The 22325-nt window shown below is 43.6% G+C and overlaps 1 long non-coding RNA gene across 1 annotated transcript; it reads left to right on the forward strand.

Moving 5' to 3' along the window:
• The first annotated feature begins 272 nt into the window (after positions 1-272).
• LOC126517459 (uncharacterized) lies at positions 273-8934 on the forward strand. Its single transcript, XR_007596210.3, has 4 exons — positions 273-1289; positions 2811-2846; positions 5502-5706; positions 8414-8934. It is a non-coding gene; the product is annotated as an uncharacterized lncRNA (long non-coding RNA).
• The last annotated feature ends 13391 nt before the right edge of the window (positions 8935-22325 follow it).

Below are 22325 nucleotides of genomic sequence, written 5' to 3' on the forward strand. Positions count from 1 at the left end.
TATATATATATATATATATATATATGCAGTTTCAGAAGACAAACGTCCCTACAACCGATGATTGGACGCATCCTGCATTTCCATCGGCGTCCATTATAAGGGGCCAGTGCCCTGGCTGTGTGTTAGGAAACGGCATTGCATGCCTCCATGTTAAATATGATCAAGGTGGCGGAGAACGTTAACAAAATTCAAGTCTGGGGATTGACGTGCCAAAACCACGCTTTGATTATGAGCCGCACCGTAGTAAGAAACGCCATATTTATTTTTGCCATCTGGGGTCCTTTAACCTGCACCGAACGCACAGTACACGGTAGTTTTTGCATTTCACCCCAATCGAAATGCAGCCGCCGCGGCCGGCATTAGATCCCAAGCACTCGGGTTAGTAGAGCAACAGCTCAGCCACTATGCCACCACGGTGGGTGCGGCGGAGAAAGGAGTGAACATCGTTTTTACAGAGTGCGTTTCGCTTACCCGTTAGCGCGCTATACAGAACGAAACGAAAAGCTTGGCCGATATGTACGACATGGTGCTCATATTTCACATGGAGGCCAAATTCTTTTCTGTGACCTAGACGGGGTGCTGGCGAATGTGTTCGGAATCTGCTCGGCCACCAAGCACAATCTGCGCTGCTATACGTTCTCGGTGACAAATCGCACAGCGCAGGAGCACACGCACAAATGTTTAAAGAATGGGACGACAGACCGCCCGCAGTTTGCCATGACGTCGAAATAAGAAGCACAAACAGCGACGTTTCTGTACTTTTCTGGTCAATAGTTCAGTTCGCATGGTTGCGGCACGCATTACTTTTTTTTTTTTAAATCCAAACGACGAAAACTTTGCGCGCACAAATTAGCGCGGCGTTTGTGACGTTTGAATTTGGCGCCTTTTCCCGCGCATGCCATTAGCTCCGGCCGGTGCACAGCGTTACTGCGCTAAAGAAAGTAGTTCATCAAAAAAGCGAAGCAAAAAACTTTTATACACTTGCAAATCGCCACAATTGTTCAGTAATAACATGAGATTACATAATTTGTTATCCAATGGTACAATTTATGATAATATAAGCGTGTATTTGTATGAGTGTACATGTATGATTGCGCGTTTGCGATGTTGCTGCTTGGCGCATTCCGGCGAGTTCGTGCACGCCGTTAGCTTGAGAGTTTCCTGCGTTTTCTGTGTTCTTTGTGTGCTTCGCTGTGACATCTTTGGAATATTCCTGCGTGTTGCTCGCTTTTTATGGACTTGTTGCCTCGAAGATCGCCATGATCGCCTCCGACTCAGCGACATCAAGGGTGAGTGAGTGTTTCGAATTCCCCTTGTTCGTCCATTGCGACGCGGTGAACGGAAGCGGGGAAATGATTTCAGCGCTTGTGCGTGTCTTCCGCGCGCGTCTTTTCTAGTTTTCATTCCTAGTACTATCCTTCCGTTGCGAGAATGGGTTGTACAGCACTAGATTTGTGGTAGATAACGTGGAGTTTTGTCCTGGTTTAACTTTACACTCCGCTTGTGGTGACGTAAGGCAGCTATGTGGTGCCACCTAAAACAGGGCATGTTGTACGCCATGATTTCTGATACGGTGTTCGAGCACCGATTGAGTTAGCCTTATTAATGAGCGCAAAACAATGCGACGTGATACCATCCGATCTGTACTGTAATCGAAGATATTTCGTTTGCGCCACGCTAGTACAAGGCGTGTGAGCGAGCTTTCAGCAAAAGTGGGGGGGGGGGGGGGTGCGGTGGGATTGGCGAAAGTGTATTCTGTTGCGCTGTTCCCTTCAGGATCGAGTGACTCCGCGGTGCTTCAAGGCCACTATCTGACACGCCGTGCGGCCGATGTTCGCGCGATCGGAAAACACAGAGGAGGCTGTCGCGCAATAATAATAAAGAATTTCAAGGGTGTACATGCGATACGTGAGATACAATAGGGTTGATGCCACAGAGTGCTGCGAAATCATCGACTTATACGCCTTGCCAACCGCGTGCGTTTTGTTTTCCCCCAGGTCGCGCGCATTCAACTTTATTTTTTCATCTCCGTTCGTCGCCATCGAGTGCTTCGCCCAAACGGCTTCGCGTAGGCGCTCTTTGCATTCACGGAAAGGCAGATTTCATGGCACTCCAGGTCCTACAACATTCAAAATAATGTAATTTCGTGAAATTGCAGCTTTTCGCACTTCAGTAACTGATTTAACAATAGTTTCAAAATCAGTAAAGGAACGAGATGCCTGGCATATCTGCGTTGTCGTCCCACTGTGTTTCGAGGCGGCATGTATACGTTATCGGCAACATAAACATCAATAATTAGCATTGTTTCTTGTGACTATAGAAGTAGCTAGTTATGTCGAAAAGCAATTTTTGCTTTGAATCAGAGCACTATAGAGTGAACAGATTGAAAGGGGAGCGCATCGTTGTGAACTAAATCACGACGCTTTGCCACAAGCTTGGAATAATGCTTTGTCGAAAGAGCAGTTCTGTGAAATTCTTTCTTTGAGAGTAAGCAAAACTTCAGTAGCATCAGGTAGACGGGGAGTAAAATAATGTAACACTGGTTTTATATGAAGGAGCTGCCTTTAATATGTGGCCATAACAGTTAAGTAGATGCGTGGAAATAATGGTTAAAGTAACTAGAGGAATGTGAAATAAATTTTTTGACAAGCTCACACTGCCATTGGCAAGAGCGGCCACACTTTAGTGTATTCAATGACTAGTCATTTGTATCCGTCCATTTATGTCAGCCTAATGGTCCATGTAGCTCTTTTGATTGTCGCTTTTGCTGCATCGTGGCTTCACGTTTTAATAGTGACATCTTTTTTCAGATTCAAAATGAGCTGGGAGAGGCCCCAGCTGGAACGGTATAAGTGAATTCTTTGGCCATCCATTCTGTAGCGTCACGATGATCAAATACAGTGATACCGTGAAAATGTATTGCAGGAAGCAGAAAAAACAACAACATTGCTGATGCAACTGCAACGCATTTGCTCCAGTGATCAATTGGTGCAGAGTGCCTTCATTAGGAGACATGGTGCCTTTAAGCACTCAGCTTAAAGACTTTGCAACTGCACCGGGACTGGGAGTGAATTTCATTGTCACTTGTGAACATATTAAACGCGGAATGTGCCGTTTTCAGTGTATATGCCTGATATGAGAGGGGCGTTCAGAAACTTAGTGTGGACATTAGTGCACACTAAGTTTCTGAACGCCCCTCTAACTAGAGTGCACATCTTTCTAGTTTTACCAGAACGAAGGTATTATGACCTACGTCATACAGCAGTGCACAGCTAGAGGTATCAAACCAGAACAGCAGCACCCTTTGAGAAAGTTGGCTGAAGAACGAGCAGCGATCGGGGCTTTCTGCATTCCAAAAAGATTGATGCCGAGCTGGACGGTGTGAAGTGCCGGTCACCACATGCTGTAGCCAGCATGGCATTTTTAATCTCCTTGGCATTATGTCTCGTTAAGATACAGAAATTGCATCACTGCTCATAAAGAAATTGGAAATTGGGAGGTTGAGGGGAAGTGGAAGGGCTCCCCTCTGGAGCAGCCAGTGCATGCCCTTTGCTATACTGATAATCCTACCTTAATGAGAACCAGTGATGCATGTTAACCTATTACGCAGCCAAGTGCATTCCTTGTTTTGTATTAAGGGGACACTAATGACACCTTAAATGAATTTAAAATAAAGCATCGTCTTAAATAACTACTTCTGTAACTTTCTTGGTAGTTGTTTGATTATTAGAGAAAATAAAGCTCAAAGTTCAATTTTCTGAGTATCGCCCCAAAATCTTTGTGCTGACACCTCATTGTCACATCATGGATTCCAAGTATTTTTTCAAACTTGGGCTGTATTGGTTCTGTAAAAGTTCCTGACGCTTTTTATTTTGGGTTTTTGAAATACGATGAAGAACATCTTTATTTGTAAAAAAAATTGCTACACCTCAACAGACATCATCAAAATCCATGACGTCACAGCAAGCGGGTGTGGTAACTTCAAGGCAGCACTGCCACCAATCTTTCCTCTTGCTGCTTTTACAGTTTACTCAGCCTCTTGTCACGGTATGAGTGAATCTCTTGAATTGTAGGAAGGTCATGTACAGATACATCTAAAATAATTTTTCTCTTTAGTGCTTTCATGCCGTAGTTGCTTAGGGGTGTTGGCACAGCTCCGCTAAGCACGAGGTCACAGGATCAAACAGCCGCATTTTGATGGAGGTGAAATACAAAACTGCCCAGGTACCTTGCAGCCTGATTTGGTAAAAATTAGTCCAGAGTTCCCCACTAAGGCGTGCCTAAACATCAGATTATCGTTTTGGCACTTAATACGCCAGAATTTAATTAATTTAATTTTGCTTTAGTGCACCTTTAAGCTGTAGAATTCATGATGTTTGCAAAAACTCATGCTCAAAGTATTCTCCATAAAGATTAAATAAAGAGTAGATATAAGTGTCTATTTATATTTTGAATTGTGGTGATACATGATGACTATTAGAACGGTGGTACGAGACAGACAGAATTGTAATACAATGTATGACGGCACGATGATGCACATCGAGGAAATGACTGAGTTTCCCTAGAGGTCCCTGACGTGGACATCAACTGACTGTCCACAAACTTCTGAGTTCACTCCGTGATCTTGTGCAGCCTGTGCTTTGCGAGTCGATTAATTTAATTGAGGTGGTGGTTGGCACATACTGTCCTTGCAGCTTATGTACATTTCATACAGTGGAGTGGAATCTCGCATATTACTTCTGCAGCACAGCAAGCTAACGTGACGTGTAGTGGTAATCTTAGTAATGATCGACAATCATGTCCCTCTTTGAGCTCCTAATGCTGCTTGCCAACACAAGCAGCAGCAGTTGCCCAAGATAGCGGGAAGGAGATTCATTGAAAAGTGGCATATGCCCAGGGTCGCATACCCAGTCACCCAAGCTGTTCCAACGGTTGATTTTGAACTCTTCCCTTAACATAGCAGCCCAATCTCCCCATTAGACCATGGACTACCTATTGACACAATTGGATGGGAAAATAGAGACAAACACCTGAAAATATGAAGTATCCTAAAAATGGTAATCACAATAAATAGTACTAGATGTGCATTAGCGCAAGCTCTTGGGCCAGTTGGTGCGTGATGAACTTGAAAAAGGGGGGTACCAGCAAAACAAAGGACGCGCACACACGTAAAAGGCGTTAGACAGGGACGGACGCTGGTCCGTCCCAACGTCCGTCCGTGTCTAATGCCGCTTCCTTGTGTGCGTGTCATTTGTGTTTCGCTCGTACTCCCCTTTTTCAAGTACTATATGTTTGGATACTTTGGCTTATTATTCTTGTTTGTGCTGGATTGTTTTTCTGAAACATGTGGCGTCCAGACAGCATAAGAAGCTTGTAAGAAGTCAAGTTTAGCAATCTAGATTTGCAACAGGTACTTTTGTAATTTATTTGCAGTAGGGCTGTTGTGTGAATGTGCTTGAAATGCTTAAAACTGTTTTGCTAACATTTACTTAAACATGCAGGTTCACATAGGTTGAAGGAGTGCACATTGAGAAGGTTATCCTGGCACAGTTTACCATGGCCTGCCATGGTAGACCAGGAAAGTTTGCAAGGGCCTTGCTTCACCATGTGTTCACAGAGGAGGAGCTCATGGGCCATTTGGGCTTTGGAAATAACACCAAGGGGCAAAAAAGGCTCTTGACCCCACCAGGGTCAGTGCTGTTATAGGCAAGTACCATATATCCTGTCTGGTTGCATTTTTACATTCACATTTTTTTCTAAAATTATGAACTTGCCATTGGCATAACAAACGACTTTCAAGTAGCCCATGTGTGCAATTGTATGCGACAATAGCCTACTATTTGGATTGACTGTTCGTACGATCTTAAGTGCGTAATGCCGCCATACTCAAATGCTTCTAAAATTTAAAAGCTGCCTTCACTGCTGAAAGTTTTTAGAGGCTCCACCACATAAAATGAGCTGCATTTGCGCATTAGCAGTGTTACTTGGCTGTCATTGCAAGGAATAGTTGTCTGTGAAGCACGCTCCAAATCTATTGGCATGGAGGACATGTTAGCCTGAAAAGTTATTCTAATACGCGAATTGCGGAGAAGGTATGCTCTAGTGTGGTTACTGCTCAGCTCGAGCAGGAGCATGTTCACCAAATTGCAGAAGTTAAAACAGCTCTCCAGGTTCTGAGATGTGAAACAGTAGTTTCACCAATTTTAACAGACCACATTGAATTAAGGTTGCTCCTACATTGAAGGAGGTCCATGTGATGCCAGACAGCAGCCTTTTAGCAGAGGGAACCTGAGTGGTGTGGCAATTTTCTTTTGGTTGTTTCAATCAAAGAAACAACAGGGACAGAGTTGCAAGCATTGCTGTCAACAGTACTACGTTTAGTGGGCGCTTACTCATTCTAAGCACTTAACCTATGACTCGTATTTATTAACGCACACTTTATCACTTTGTATTCTAAGATATGAAAAAAATATTTATGTGTATTCTAAGATATGAAAAAAATATTTATGTGGCTTTTCCCCATATACTTCAATAAATTGAGAATAGGCTCTTGGGGCCTAATGTATAAAGCTTCTTACAGACCATCGGACATGTCCACTACTCCCATTCTGAAATTGTTAGAATTGATTCCTGCTTCCTTACTTCACCTACCTGTTAACAGGGTTATTATGAACCATTGCCAAGTAGATTATGGGCTTAAATTAATCAAAAAGATGAATGGGCTTTTCTGTCACTCTTGTTTAGCCCGTTGAGGATCACATTTTGGGGAGAAATATGCCTCTCTAATTTAGGAGTTATGTATTTTTTGTGGTGTGCAAATGCTCAAAACTTTCGAATTGAATAGTGTCCTATTCAATTTAGTCTTTGAATGGTCACTATTTGTAAATGCGAGTATTCTAATATTTCGATACACCAATAAAACATGAAATTTGAGCCAAAGTACGGTAAATTCTCGCCTCCAATAACATAGTGTAGACATAAAACGTAACAACTTCTAATAGCAGACCAGGCTACGTTACTTCAGTAGCTGTACTTTAGAGGCTGTACAGCAATCATTTATGCTTACTGAAGAGTCCTGTGCATGTGACGAAACTTTCTGCTACTCCATTTGTGCTTTTAATAAACAGCTTTTCATAACATAACAATGACAGAAACTTGCTAACTTTAATAATACTAGGATGTGAGCCTCATCTTACATTAATTGTGATATCAGCTGTTCATTATTCAGAAACTATCCATTATTTGATTTGCTTCTAGCATTATTCGGTTCAGCCTCAAAAATCACTTTTCGCGCACCCTTAATATTTTTATTGCAGATTTAAGTTCTTCAGAGTGACATTCCGAGAAAATAAACTGGTAAATAATATTTTTAAATAACAATAAAGTGGCAATACCATTTCAGTATTTGCAGTTTTACATGTTTTATTTTTTTATGCAGGATAAAGCAGCCTAATTTTTTTGTGTAATGAAACTTACAAAAAACTTGTGGCAACACTCCCAAATTACTGCAATGACAGACACCAAGGAGCTAGGTGAAAAATCAGTTTTGGAGAAACCCAAGGAGCGACAGCACTATAAGAATATTTTCTAGAAGTGTCAGAAGGTTGCAGCACCTCCAGTGGGATGCTAGGCAACACTTTGTTCTGAAAAGGCAAATTTTTTTCAGAACGTTCCATCACAGCCACAGATGTACGGCAGTGAACCCTGAAAGGGTTAAAGAAGTCAGTCCTATCGCATATGGCTCTTAAAAGACGGCATTTCTTCGTCTCTGTCACATTCTGCATGTGTCATGCTAAGCAGCTTGGTGCACTACACGGAATCCTCATTAGAACAGTAATTGAGTCGTCGAGGCAGAAAACATACTTCACTATAAGCAGTGTCTTCTTTAATGTAGAAAGTCTTAAGTCATTGTAAGGCGAGAAGTACATTCCGATTGCATGTGAACTCAGGAAACCTAACATCAAATGAAGCTACACTCAGTTGTAGTGACATGACAGTATCGTATTTGGAGCATGGAAAAGCACAGTGAAGTGCAGCAAATTTTAATTATGAAAGTTACAAGAAATAATTTTAGTTGTCAGTTCAGGTTTATTTATGAACGACATGAATTTGTTTCACCATTTCGTTTCTCAGCAAGCAAAGCTCACATCTTTGACATTGAGGATATTCATAAAGTTATTTTGCTACAGTGTTTTGTTCCTCTTTGCCCTTTCCTGCATTTGACACTTAGTGGAGTCCTGTGCCGCACTGAATAAATTTAAATGGTCATGCTGTAAAGCTGTACCCGTGGAAAGTTGGACTAAAGCAACACAAATACATAAATCAATTTCGTTATAACGAGGGCAGATTGCATGCCATTCTTTTGCATTTGAAGGTGCTTTTTAAAACTTGTTCTGGCTTCTTGTTTTTGCAGGCTTCACGTGTCGCAAATTGCCTGGTACCAACATGCCCTATGTAAAGAACTGTGGCCTCGCTTCTCGCATGGGACCAATAACCTCTCAAGAGCCCAAGTTGGACAGCTCAAACCAAAACACAAGTGTTGTGCTTTTGTAACTCTCGACATTTTTATGTTCTGTGTTAGTCTCCTGAAGGGCCCAATTTGGATTTCTCAAATGAGCTTACAAATGTTGTGCCTTTCTATGCCTTCACATTTTTATGTTAATTTTATTTATGTTAATTATGCTAGTCTCCTGAGAGGTCCACATTGGATTGCTCAATCCAGAATACAAGTGCTGTGCTTTGTTATAGTTCACTACATTTTTATGTTAGTTTTTGGTATGGTTCTAGTAAGGAAAGTGTTTCCTTATTAGTATATTTTTTAAGTATCTTAAGCCATTTCATGCCAAACCACCCAATTTTGTCAAGAACTGTTCCATTATGGCAAACCATTTCAAGTTTGCTTGATTTTGAGTAGGTACAATGAGAAAATTTGCTTTCGTATATACACTTGAGTCGTTCTAGGGCAACCAACCGTTCTTTTGACCATCACAGATATAGTTGAAGCTCCAAACTCTTGCTCCCCATTTATTTTCCTTCGCAAAAATTTTTTTGAACTTTGGCAAAAATTTATTGTTCTTGCCCAGCTAAGCTAGAAGGCACTGATACACGTTTCTTCTGAAAGGCAAATTGTATGATCCAAATATTCAGATGGTGTTCATGTCAAGAGACTGAAGTGGTGTGAGTTCCAAAATTTGCAAAGTTTGAATTTTCTTCTAACATAGGGAAATACAGAAGGCACAAAATAAATATAAAATCAGACTGGTTGACTTGGGATAGCTGCAAAATATTTCAAGCCTTAGAGGTTCAGATGATCAGCTAAAAAACTGTAAAGTTCAAATTTTTTGCAAGAAGCTTCGTGTTGAAGGTAAAAAAATTAGCTTTGGTGGTTGGCACAAAAGTATATGTCGCCCATCGTTACACAGCCCTACATGTCGGCTATACATGTGACAAGTAACAAAAAGGTATTATTGTTTAAGTGCGATAAATTATTTTTTATAATGTTGATTTGTGGATCACACATACAGCATAAATATAGCATAAATATATGAAGCCATGTCATCTAGTAAGGAAATATTGTTAATATAATTAGCCACAAGAACTATTCAACAAACTGACTGCCTTTTTTATCATTGCGAAGGCAGGTGACGTCTAGCGCTGCAGCTGCAGTCTCAATTCGTATTTTTTTAACATGAACACAAGAAGTGGTTGCCAATGGTGTCTGACCACATCAGACTAAACATGGCACATATGACTTATAGATGAGCATGTTCCGGCTCTAAAACAGTGGTAGCAAACAACACCACAAGAATTTGTTTGTACTCATGTAGGTTTTCAGTCCTAATTATGAAGGTGTTTTCTACTTGCATCGTCATTGGGCTTCAGGGAGCAGGGCACAAAGTGTCCTGCTCCCTCTATGTTGCATTGCACTGCGACATGCCCTTTTAAAGGCTTTGTATAAACAATATCAGTGCTCTTTCTGGATTTACTGTCTACATAATAGCTGATATTTCTTTTTGTAAACTGCACGAACCATATCTTTTAGCACTGCAGGATTCCCTCACGTATTTAATACGTACGAGGTCTGTTAGAAAAGTATTTGACCTTTTTTTACGAACACCTGATGAATATGTAACAAGTGCATTTTCATCAGCCGCCCTTGAACCTTTGTGCGCATGCACGAATTTTTTCCTGCCTGCCAATAGCGTGACTTGCTGGGACGCAGCATTTGAATGAGGTAGTACACAGTGCTCTCGTCGGTTTTTTATTGCAAGGAAAATGGCGGAGTGACTGGAGCAGTGCTACTGCATCAAATTTTGCCAGAAACTGGGCGACAGCCAAGTGGAAACCATTCCGAACATTCAGACTGCTTTTGGTGACTATGCTATGAGCAGCACACAGATTAAGGAGTGGTACAACCAGTTTAAAGACGGCCACGCATCGGTGGAGAGCGAGCCATGCTCCAGTCGGCCATCAACATGCCGAAATGACCAGGTCATTGCCGAAGTGAACCCCGTGGTGATGCGGGACTGTCGTGTGACTATCCAAGAAATTGTGGTAGAGGTGGGCATCAGCACATTTTATCCGCATTCCATTATCACTGAAGATTTGGCCATGAAGAGAGTTGCACCGAAATTCGTTCCCAAACTGCTCATGATGGAGCTAAAGCAACTTCGTGTTGAAGTCTCACAGACATGCTGGATTCCACAAACAGTGACCCCAACTTCATGAACACCATAATCACTGGTGACAAGTCTTGGGGGTATGTTTACGACCTGGAAACCAAATCCCAGTCATTACAGTGGAAGCATTACACGTCACTAACCAAAGACCGCTAAGTGCGCATCAACGTTAAAGTGTTGCTGACTGCTTTCTTTGACTTCCGCAGTGTGGTACACCACGGGTACACACCACAGGGTCAAACAATCACTAAAGACTACTACAGGGATGTCCTCCATGGCCTCTGTGATGCTGTGTGGCGCAAGATACCGAAGTTGTCAACAGGAAATTGGCGCATCCATGACGACAATGCTTTTCTCGCACTTGATTCAGACTTTTTTGGCGAATAACCAGACTCCTGTAGTTCGACAGGCTCCTTACTCTCCTGATGTGGCCCCCTGCGACTTCTGACTGATTCCCAAAATCAAGAGGCCATTGAAAGAAGCGCGATTTCAGACAAGAGAAGACATTATGGCTGCAACGACAGCTGAGCTAAACTGCGTTCTGAAAGAGGCCTTCTCGGAATGCTTCTAACAATGGCAGCACTGCTGGGAGAAGTGACTGGAGTCCCAAGGAGACTACTTTGAGGGTGATTAGGTTTCCAACGCTCCAGTTATGCCAGTTTTTTTTTCTTCAGCCAAAGGTCAGATACTTTTCTAACAGACCTTGTATTGATAGTTTATGTGCAATGGCTGTATGGTTTACCTGGCCCACACCAAACACAAGCCTCGTTGCGTTAGAGCATGTGGCCCTTGGCAATAAAATGCAGACCCTAACACCGCTTCTCTGTCATCTGTGTGGAGACAAAGCCAGCTTTGTCGTGTGCATTCCCAGCCGGCAAGCTGTGCGCACATCCGAGAAAAGTCGGTGCTGACAAAATTTCAAAAAAGAATTTCTCGCATTTAAAAATAATGCCTTCTTTAACTTCACACATGCATAGTAGACATGTAGAGCTATCCAATAATGTATCACATATTTTTTGGCCAACTACGAAAGCTGTTTTTTCCTTCAACATGAAGCTTCTTGCAAAAGATTAGAATTTGTTTTTTTTTTACAGGCGATCAGCTGAACCTTCAAAGCTGCACATATTTTTTTGCTATACTATGTCACTTGGGCTACCATTCTGTATTTAAGTTCTGTCCTGTGAATTTTTCGTTACGAAAAAAAATCTAACGGATTGCAATTTGACTCATTTTTGCCGGTGCCAAAAGCAATTGAAGTATTCAAATATTTGAAAAATTGGCTATTTTGGCAGTTGCATCACTTCACCGTATTTGCACGCACACCATTTGAAGGCCTCGATCAATACAATGTGTATTTGAAAAAGAATGTTGATTGATGTCCTCTAGCTCAGCTGAGCAGGAAAACTAAACTGTCACCAAAATGCTACAAAATATCTGGCAAAAATTAATAAAAGTGGGCAACGAGTTTTGAACTCTAGTAAACACATGGCAATGTTTCAGCTATATGTGTGGTGTCAAAAAACACTGGTCGATTCGGCATGGAATCGCACACCTGCAAGTGCATCTGCGCCATTGTCAGAGTTCAGTAAAAACTGCATTTTACATAGCTTTGTAAACATGGTTTATTGCTATCTAAAATACATGAGTAAAAAGTATTAGGTATAAGTCGGCTTAAATTTAAAATGCAACAAAAAATCTCCGGTCATGGCAATGATGTGCCTTTCATGTTTGCATGAAACCATATCTTTTTCTGAATTCTTTCGTTATTTTTTGTGACAGTGAATAAAATTGAACTCACAAAAGGAGTAACTTTGTTTTATTCCAGCACATCACTAATAGTTTTTTTTTTCATATAAAAATCTGAAGTAGTTAATATGAATAAGTCGCTTGATATGGAATGACCTGCGCAGGAACGTTATCATGGCAGAAAACGCAACTGTATCATGCAACAGCAATGCAGCATAATAAACTGCTCCCATAAGCATCACTTATTGTGATTGCCATATTTCAGAAGTATGTAAGGTTTACTGAAATTGGCACACTATTCAACCAACAAATAAGGATTGTACAGTGGTCCTTTTTCAGTTTTACAGATTTTTTTAAAGTTGTCTGTGCCAGGTAGCATAATTTTTCTTCTTGAGCTGGATTATTCAGAGGTGGACATTACTAGCACAAGAAATGGAAACATTAAACTGATTCTCATAAATTTATTAATTCACTTAAACATCACGGCACATATTTCAGTTTGCAAATTGTAGCCAGTGAGGTTGAAAGACATATTCACTTGAAATTAATTTCCAGGGTGTTACCAGTTGCGAGATTTTTTCATAAATGTGAGAGAAATACATGGGCATTCCAGTTACTTTTGTGCTTCAATGCATAACAGTGCGTTTTGTTAACAAAAAAGTGCTACAGCAGTGCATTTCTACAGCCAGTTTGATGGCATGTGTCTCGTTACTGGTGTCATTCTGGAAGTTCGTTCTTAGTGCATACACCTTGTAAAATTACCGTCTACAATTCGTAAAAACTTTATTAGGAACTGAGTTTTTCTTAATCAGCTGACTATGGTGTCTTGATTTCTCATGCAAGTAATGTTTGGCACTCTGTATCTAGAATTATGTTAGCTGCAACAGTCCGTGTTTAATAAATTCCATGAAACTTAAAGATAACCACCCTGCATATCAGGTCTCATTTGAGTGCGGTGGGCTCAAGCAAATCGTGCCATGGTAATAGTACCACTGGCTCCCTAATAGAGAAAGCAAGTACCTTTTTGAGTGTTCTTATTGACAGTCATGTCAGTCTGCTTCTACATTTATTTATTAGGTATTTATTTTTTTAAATTTATTTCTTTTGGGAAATGTGTTTTACTTGAAGGCCACACATACTACACCTTCAGTATTCAATTTCGTTATGGTGTCAAGCTGCAGGAAGTTTGTACTGTGCAATAGTTTTTAAGTTTCTGATGTTCTCAAACTACAAATGGTTGTACATTTACACAGATGTTTGGTTACAAATAAACAGTTCACCTAGAAAAATGGTTTTTGTCTGCATCAGTTCAGCACTCTTAGTTTTGTGGAGGACCATTCACTCTGACAATTGAAAAAAGTGGCATAATAGTACTGCTAGCAGTTTTGCAATACGTCTTATTACAGCCAATCTAGGAGCATGTTTTGAGCCCAGGGTGACAGAGGCCTGCGATACAAAACGGCTGTATTTAAATTTTATCCCTATCCTCTCACAGCAAACATACCAACGTGACATCAAAGGTAATTATATGCAACATAGCTCAGCAGTATCTTAAGGTAAGTGCAGGTTTAAACTGCTAAATACCCAGTGTGGCATAAAGAGATTTCAACATAATTTGTGTTGATGTTCAACAGATCTGCAACAATTCTTCCATGGGCTTTCAATATTGACGAACAACACATTTCAACAATACGTCAATGGGCTTTCAATTTTGAGACTGAACACATCTTCAACAATGCTTCAATGGGCTTTCAACATTGACAAACAACACATTTCAACAATACCTCAATGGGCTTTCAATTTTGAGCTTCAACAATGCTTCAATGGGCTTTCAACATTGACAAACAACACATTTCAACAATACGTCAATTGGGTTTCAACATTGACAAACAACACATCTTCAACAATGCTTCAATGGGCTTTCAGCATTGAAGTACACCATAGTTTCAACGATATGCCAATGATCTTTCAAATTGAGAGGCCACAATGATGTTTCTGGTGAATGTCGCGGGCCAATTATCAACACTTGTCAACAATTTCCTCAATGATGTTTCAACAATTCCTCGATGATCTTTCAAGGTCATTTGTTGACGTTGAACAATGATACGTCAATAACCTTTCAACAATTTTTTTTGTAAGGGTGTAGTCCCTCTTGCAGACGAAAAGGAACGGTGAAATTAAAATCCAAAGCATACTGTTCGGGGAGGGCAACTACTCTAAAGCGAGATCCAACATCAAAACGTCTCAATCGAATGCTGTAGTTTACAGGCATTGTCTTCTTGAGAAGTTCGCATTCTCCGCGTGAAATATTGAGTTTTCAGCATAAACAAAAAGAGAAAAGCGCTTTCAAGTTGGTCTAAGCAAGGTAAAATGATTTGTAGTATGTTAATTGGTAGGTCATCAACGCGTTTTTAGCGCGCACACGACCACGAAAGCAGAACAAAATAACTGCAGAAACTGTCTAGTGGGACCCATGGTTGCTTAGTGGCTGTGCTGTTGGGCTGCTAAGCTCGGCTTTCTGGGAAGAACATTTAAAAACCGGAATACGCTTAGTTACACCCAAGCGTGTACCATCTACACAGATGCCAATGGTCTTACAGACTTGCCTTCGGAGGGCAGGAACAGCACGTACCAGCTCAGGCAAGCGGAATCGTTTTTTAATGAAGCCAAAGAAGCTCTAGGCTGTATGGCACGAAGACGCGAGCACCATTACAGAAAGCAGTCGATGCACCGTTAGCGCGCCGTACAGACACCGTACGGTGGCTTCTGAGCAAGAAGCGACGGAAATCTAAACATCGATGAAGCCCTCTCTCTAATGAAAAGAAACTTTGCAGATCCAACGTAAATGTTATGGTCGATGTGGAGTAAAGCTTTCGATAAAAGTTTTAAAAAATTCGATATCTTATTTTTGCGTCCTTCGCGTAAAGGATACTTGCGCGTGCATGTGTTCTCGCGTACCCATGCTACGCAATATGAAAATAATATACTGGTTAGAATTTCTTCATTTATTATTTATTTAAGGTGTACCTACCCCTTCTTAGCCAGTACCCCGTTGTGTATATGTGCCATAGTATGGAAATTAAATGTATGAACGCGTGTCGATCAACTCAGCACCTAGTTGGCATTGGCACGATATCTACCGCCCGCTTCTTCGGTGACCCACCGTTGAAGGTATGCAAAAAAGCGTGAAAATTATCATCATAATTAACGCGCGGCGGCACTCGGGATAATGCTAATTGGTGCTGGCACGAGATAATCGCACGTGCAGTCGGGGCCTAACGGTCAAAACATCAGGCTGCTCTGAGAAGCCGAAATTTGAATCCGGCTGCCGGACGCACTTTAAAATTTTTAACTGAATGCAGATCTATTCACAAAGAATCTGTCTGATCTACTCAGGCGTAGCTGTGGAATGGTAGGCAAAGAGATCTTCGATATTTTATAATTAATAATATCTAGGAACATTAGGCGGCCCCCAAAATTCACTCCTGGGGTACGCCGAATCATATATTGGTGCCATAAGACGGAGCATCATTTATAGAACACGTTTCCAAAAATGGGAAACCTAAACTAATGCTGTACATAGAGCACACTCGGACACAGCTAAGTGGCATAGAAGACCCAGAAAAAAGCCTTTCTGAGCAGTGGTATAAATTATTACTGAAAGAAATGAACCTGATTCACAAAACAGGTGTATCGCCTTAAGGATTGAAATGTACAACTGCTATTCCGATTGCAAAAGCTGGAAAACGGAGAAGTAATGTGACCAACGTGACAAATGTGACCAATTTCCCCTGTTCTGCATTCTGTAAGCTTACGGAACGCATAGTTCAAGACAGACTCACTAACCTCATTGAGAAAAAACAACTGTCTCCTCTATTCAGAAATAGCATTCGAAGTTCACTACACTCACCGCAGTATAGTGAATGGGCTCACCATACTATCCTTAAAATTCCAAAAGAGGTAATAACCCCAGCATTATACAGCCAAAAAGAACTTTGAGAAACAATGTTGTAGGGCTCATACACTTTCATAAAAACATCACTGGAAGGAAGTGAGGCGCTAGTGTCTGCAGGAGCTGCAAACAGGTTGGGTCAGCCAGCATGGGAATGATGGGTTGTACATTCATTTCCCTGAATTTCGTTCTCCTCCTTGCAAACGTATTCATGGCCTTGTAAAATGGTAATTTTTTAATTAAGTACTGTGACATAAGTAATAAATTACCATTGCTAAAAGCCTTCGATGGCAGGATTACAACACAACAACTATAGCAGGGAAGCCTGATATTGAAATCGTTACTTCGGGAACCAATGCATCGACAGGCGGCATAGAACGCCTTTATAAATTTCTCGCGGGCAAGACAGCGCGTTGAAGCGTTTGGCGCCCTTCAATTTAGAGGCCTCGACAGGCTGAACCACAGCAATTAGTATTCATTGGGTCTTCCGTGGTAATACAAGTATAGACCCTACTGGCTTGCGCCACCGTTTTCGCACACATAGTAGCCAAGATACGGTGTCTAGAAAGGTACCTGCAGGTGTTGGTTTCCGAAGCAAAAAACCACGTCCTTCACATAGCCAAAAGATGCTCCAACGTGTTGTCGATATGCCGGCCGGCCCAGAAGTTGAAGCTAAATGGTACTCACAATAAAGTAAGGCGTGCCCGCATACGCGCAGATACTAATCTGTTAGTAAAATGCCAAAACAATGTTCTGCGGCATGTATTCCGCACGCTTTCAGCTCAACGCTAGAGGAACCCAGACGGGGCACTGCAGGATCAGGAGGTAGAGGCGACAGCGTCGACAAAACCTTGAAGTTGAAATGGGGGAAGCAGACTTGCGCATTGTACGCGCCGTTAGCTGGCGGCTCTACGAAAACACAACGTGAAGAGAAGGCGACAATGCCACAGTGCGCGTGTATACCTGGCTTACCTTTATTGCAATTCCTATTGCCACTATACCTGCGACTTCGTCTAAAATTCTAACTTGATGTCGCATTCGTAGATTTTGCCTTTATAGTGAAACTGAGATACCTTTATTGCGATCGCAGTTATATGGACACTGCAGGTGCATTTTTGGCGTCGCAGTCGCCATGATGTTTCGTATAAAGTCCAAGGGTGATAACACCGTCGCCGCGCCTCGTACGCTGAATGCGCGAATGAAAGCACGCGAGGAAAGCCGGCGATTGCGGTTCATTCTAGCGCCCGCGAAGAAAGAAAGCGGAGAGCAGACGCGCCGTCTTCTGTCGCGCGAAAGGCCGTGGGCGGACGAGAGGGATGGGGGCCGGCGTTGTGCTCTGGCAGCAACTGCGCATTTCGCGACCAGGTGCATGGGGAACTGGTCATCGCGCCTCAATCTCACGTGCCATATATCGAGGAAAGCGGGGAGGCGTCGCAGGAGAATGGGGAGGAGTGGCTTCCACTTCGCCAGTAAGTGCGTAATTTGCACGTCAGTATTGCGCGCGCCTTGAAAGAGGTTTCCAGACGGCCCATACAACTGTGCGCGCTGTTCTCGCAGCTCTTCTCTTGAAGCAATAGACCGCACGAAGGTCACTGCGCTTGCTGCTGCTTCCCGCTTGCTCACAACAGCGTTTTGACAGCGAGTGCCCGTGCTCATCGAGTGCGATGTGTTCATGTTTGCTTGCGAATGCTGACACGATGCTTGTTAATTCATGCTGTAAGCTAAAGTTTCCAAATTGATACGGCCGATAGAACGAATATCTATACTTCGTATAGCTGTCTACTACTTTGCTATCGCAATCGATGCTTCGCCTTTCGGGCGAAATAGTCACCTTTGTCACTTCGAAACGCTGTTACATTCTCAGAGACTATAACTTTCGTTTCTTTGAACAAAATTTCACTGAATGGGGAAGATAACCCCATTGGCGCCCTCTTTTTCTGGTTGTGCGGCAGTCATTCTAGAGCACTCATCAACTGCAATCAGATAAGCGTGTCTTTCGCAGACCCTGTCTGTTCTATTCGACTCTTATCAAATTCCGGAGCGCACTGCCGCAAGGTGAATTCGGAGTAAACACGAAAGTTCATCGGTTTTCCTGCTCGACGCTAGTTAGCTTTTGTCCTTAACATGGAGGCAAGTCTCTACATAGTTATGTCTGCCTTCATACATTTCCAGGTGAAGCGTCGTTTAGTCTCCGTGCAGGTTTTAAGAGACCTGCCGCGCACTCGAGATTCAGGCTTGTCATGGCAAACATTCAATATATTTCGAGGACTTGTCTCCCGTTCTGGAAACGTTGTATTCTTCAGTGTCATTTCTTCTGTACCCTCCCTTTACTCGCAAAGTGCATTCCCTCATTTTTTCTGCTTCTTGGAATCTGTAACCTCGACAAGGCATCAGCATTAGGAGTTTGTCTCCTGGGCAATGGCCTACATCAACGGTGAAGAGCCGTATCTCACTGACCCATCTTGCAATGTCTTTTTGGCCAAGTAGGCTAGGGCCTGCTTGTCAGTGAACAGCTTAAAATGCAGAGCCTGGAGGTAGCACAGAAGGTATCTCAAGGCCACCACAACTGCCAAGACCTATTTTTACAGCCAAGCTGTATACCTCTACCATCCAAAGAAATTTTCGTGTCATTGTTGTAAGCAAAAACTCCCCATAAATGGGCCGATCCCGGAGGCAGTGCTAGGCCAGGACGACCCGCGGCGGAGGTGAAGCAGGCATTAAGCACTCCCATATACGTGGGCCGATTCCGAAGATAATGCAATACCGGCCCGACTCGTGGCGGAGGTGAAGCGGGCGTTAAACACTCCTCATACGTGGGCCGATCCCGAATATAGTGCAATGCCGGGCCGACCAGCGGCGGAGGTGAAGCGGGCGTTAAGCACTCCTCATACGTGGGCCGATCCCGAAGATCGTGCAATGCCGCGCCGACCGGCGGTGGAGGTGAAGCAGGCATTAAGCACTAGCCACACGTGGGCCGCTCCTGAAGATAGCGCGATGCCGGGCTCAACTGCAGTGGAGTAGAAGCAGGCGTTAAGCACTCCCCTACGTTGGCTGATTCCGAAGATAGTGTAATACCGGTCCGAACCGCAGCGGAGGTTAAGCAGGCGTTGAGCACTCCTTCGTTAAGCACTCTTCTTCAGAGAGCGGAAGGGCACTGAGTTTTTTTTTCTCATCCGATCTACTGAATATGTAGTATTAATACCTTACAGGTATAGTTCGTGGCCGGGGCACTTCAAAAACGTCTCACTGGTAAATACTTTCCCGGTGGCACTTAGTGGTGTCTGACTGCCGAATTCGAATTGTTTGCGGAAGACCGGCAGCGCTAAGACACTGAGGTAGGAGGACGGTCCTCTTGGAATTTCCTTAACTCTCGGCAGGCTCACTTTGGCTACTAACTCTACAGGAACTAAAAATGCGTTTCTGTGTGAGCGTGGCAAACAATATTGTTTTAGATGCGAAATGTCTGATGAATGTGTTGAAATGTTCAGCAAGACGAGGAAACACTCTCAGATTGGAAGTCATGAACCCTCGTGGGACACACACGATCTTCACTGGAGTGTGAATGAAGTGGGTAACCTAAACGAAAGTGCATCGGGAAACGTGCCACGTGCAAGCGTGTGATACGCTTCCATCGAGTTGCTAAAGATGATGGAGGTGTTTGAAGAGTGTGGTGATTTATAAGTACCTGCATGTGACTGCAATGGCATAGAAATCCACACCAACAGGGTCAGTGTGGGGAGCAGCCCCCGATTGAGAATCGCGTGCGCGTGCGCAAGAGCCCTAATGCCAGAGCAGCGTTCAGAAATGATAGCGTCTGTGATGTGGTTGTATATGAATGAGGTAGTGGAGTGAAAGTGAGAAGTGCCTGCCTGACAGGAGAAACCACGCTGAAAATAGTAACAGTGGTGTCAGGGACGCGAAGGCCCAGATGGTAAAAGGTGGACGGACCTGGTAGAGTGATGGCGAGACGGAGTTCTCTATTGCGTTTGTGAACGGTAAACATTTCTTCAGTGGTGTTGTGAGCGCCCAGTTGCAGAAGAATAGTTGTGCTAGTGCTAACGGGAAAACGAAGCCCCATCTTTGTCCCCTTTCGAAGTAAAGCAGAGAGCTTGAGATCACTCCGCCGAATGTTAGGGGAACAGAAAGCAGCAGACCACTAGAGCGTCACGGGGGCGGCGTATATGCGGTTTCCCGAAGCCGCAGAAATATCGCGCTTCTTTATGCAGTACCTGCTCACCTTGGCGCAAGATATGCTGAACTGTTGTGACAGAACAACCGTCGCACAGAATGTGGAGGCCGAGGAACCAGAGCCGCTACCTTGTGATTCGAAGGCCGAGGATCCTCATATTGTGCGGCTGCCGCCCAGGACTGTGATTTCGATTGGAGATCTGTGCAAACGGGAGTTATGCACAAGAAGCAGTTTAGACTTCTCGGGAGAACACATCAGCTCAATGGCTTGAGCAGCTGGGGAAGGGAGGTCCAGGGAATGTTGCAAAGTGTCTTGTACACGACCCAAAGATCAAGTGGACATCTATTCAGTCATGTCGTCACTGAGCATCTGGGAAAGTGAAGTCTAGGGCATGATGTAAAGTGTCTTGTACATGAACCGAAGAGCAAGTGGACATCTATTTAGTCATGTCGTATGCGCAGATGGTCTAGTGGATGTCCGAGAGAGTGGAAAATGCTCCTGTATTGTACACTTTGCCATGTTGAAGAGAAGAAAGGGATAGGATCGAGCGCTGAGGCATACCCAGGTGGAGGATGGGGATGCACAGCAGACGGGGTAGCATCAGCCACGCGAATAGGGTAAGCTCTGGCCTACAGAAAGGCGTGTACGTAATTATAGAGATCAGGGGCACGGCCATGCGAACAAACTCAAGCAGTGTATCATCGTGGGCTGCGTTATCGAATGCCTTCCTATATCGACCGTCAAAAGAGCTTGGAGTTGGGGCCGTATTCTGTAGCGGTTTGCTTTGGAACCGGTTCGGTCTGGCTGTTGCCATTGGTCGGCGCTTCGTTGTCGTCATCCCTTGTGGGCGGGACGACAAATTTTGTTGACGTCACACAGGTTGTCAATCATCTGCAAAGGAACCGGTTCCCTGCTACGAGAGGAACCGCGGAGAAGTGGTTCGCTCGAGGGTCGCGCGCGGTGGCGAGCATGATGTCGAGGGTTGCTACGGCAACCGTGGCTGCCGGCTAGTCTCGCGCCAGCTGACGAGCCGGCACCTAGAGGAGACGAGACAGAGACGGCAATGGCGGCTCCTTTGGTTGTGCTGCTGGCGAGCGCCGAAAGACAACGACGCGACGAGAGGCAACGACGCGACGCATTCGGCATGGCCGAAGAAGAGTTTCGAAGGCATTTTAGGCTGTCCAAAGACATAGTGTGACGTCTTTGCGATGAGCTGGAAAAACATCTCGGACCTCAAAGGTTTCGTGGCATCGACACTACGATGAAAGTGCTGTGCGCGCTGCGGCTTTTTTGCCACCGCGACCTTTCAACAGTGCGTCGGGAATGAAGAAGCGATTGCACTCTCGCAGCCTTCTGTCAGCCGGATGATTACAGCCGTCGCCAAAACCGTTACGGTTCTGGGAAAAGAAAAAAGATGGGTAAGATTCCCATCCACGGGGCAACAGAAAGCCGCCGTCAGCTGCTGGTCCAACACACACGAGGCCTTTGCTAGGTAGGGGTGCTCTTCGACAAACGAAACGAGTATTTCGCGTTGCGTCGCTGAAACATGAGGACCCAGCCGCCTGTCCTTGTGCGACGACATCGTTTCGGTTTCGGCACGCGAACAAGTTCAAAACGTAAACAAAGCGAGGCAAGTTGTTTGCATAACGTATGGCACACCACCTAGCTACTAAATAAGAAAACAACACAAATAAAATTGCAACTCCCAGTAACCCTCTGCGCCGCAAGCTCACATTTATTACTGAAAATTATATTTGCA

This window comes from Dermacentor andersoni, chromosome 11 (assembly GCF_023375885.2).
Source record: "Dermacentor andersoni chromosome 11, qqDerAnde1_hic_scaffold, whole genome shotgun sequence".
Taxonomy (NCBI): Eukaryota; Metazoa; Arthropoda; class Arachnida; order Ixodida; family Ixodidae; genus Dermacentor; species Dermacentor andersoni.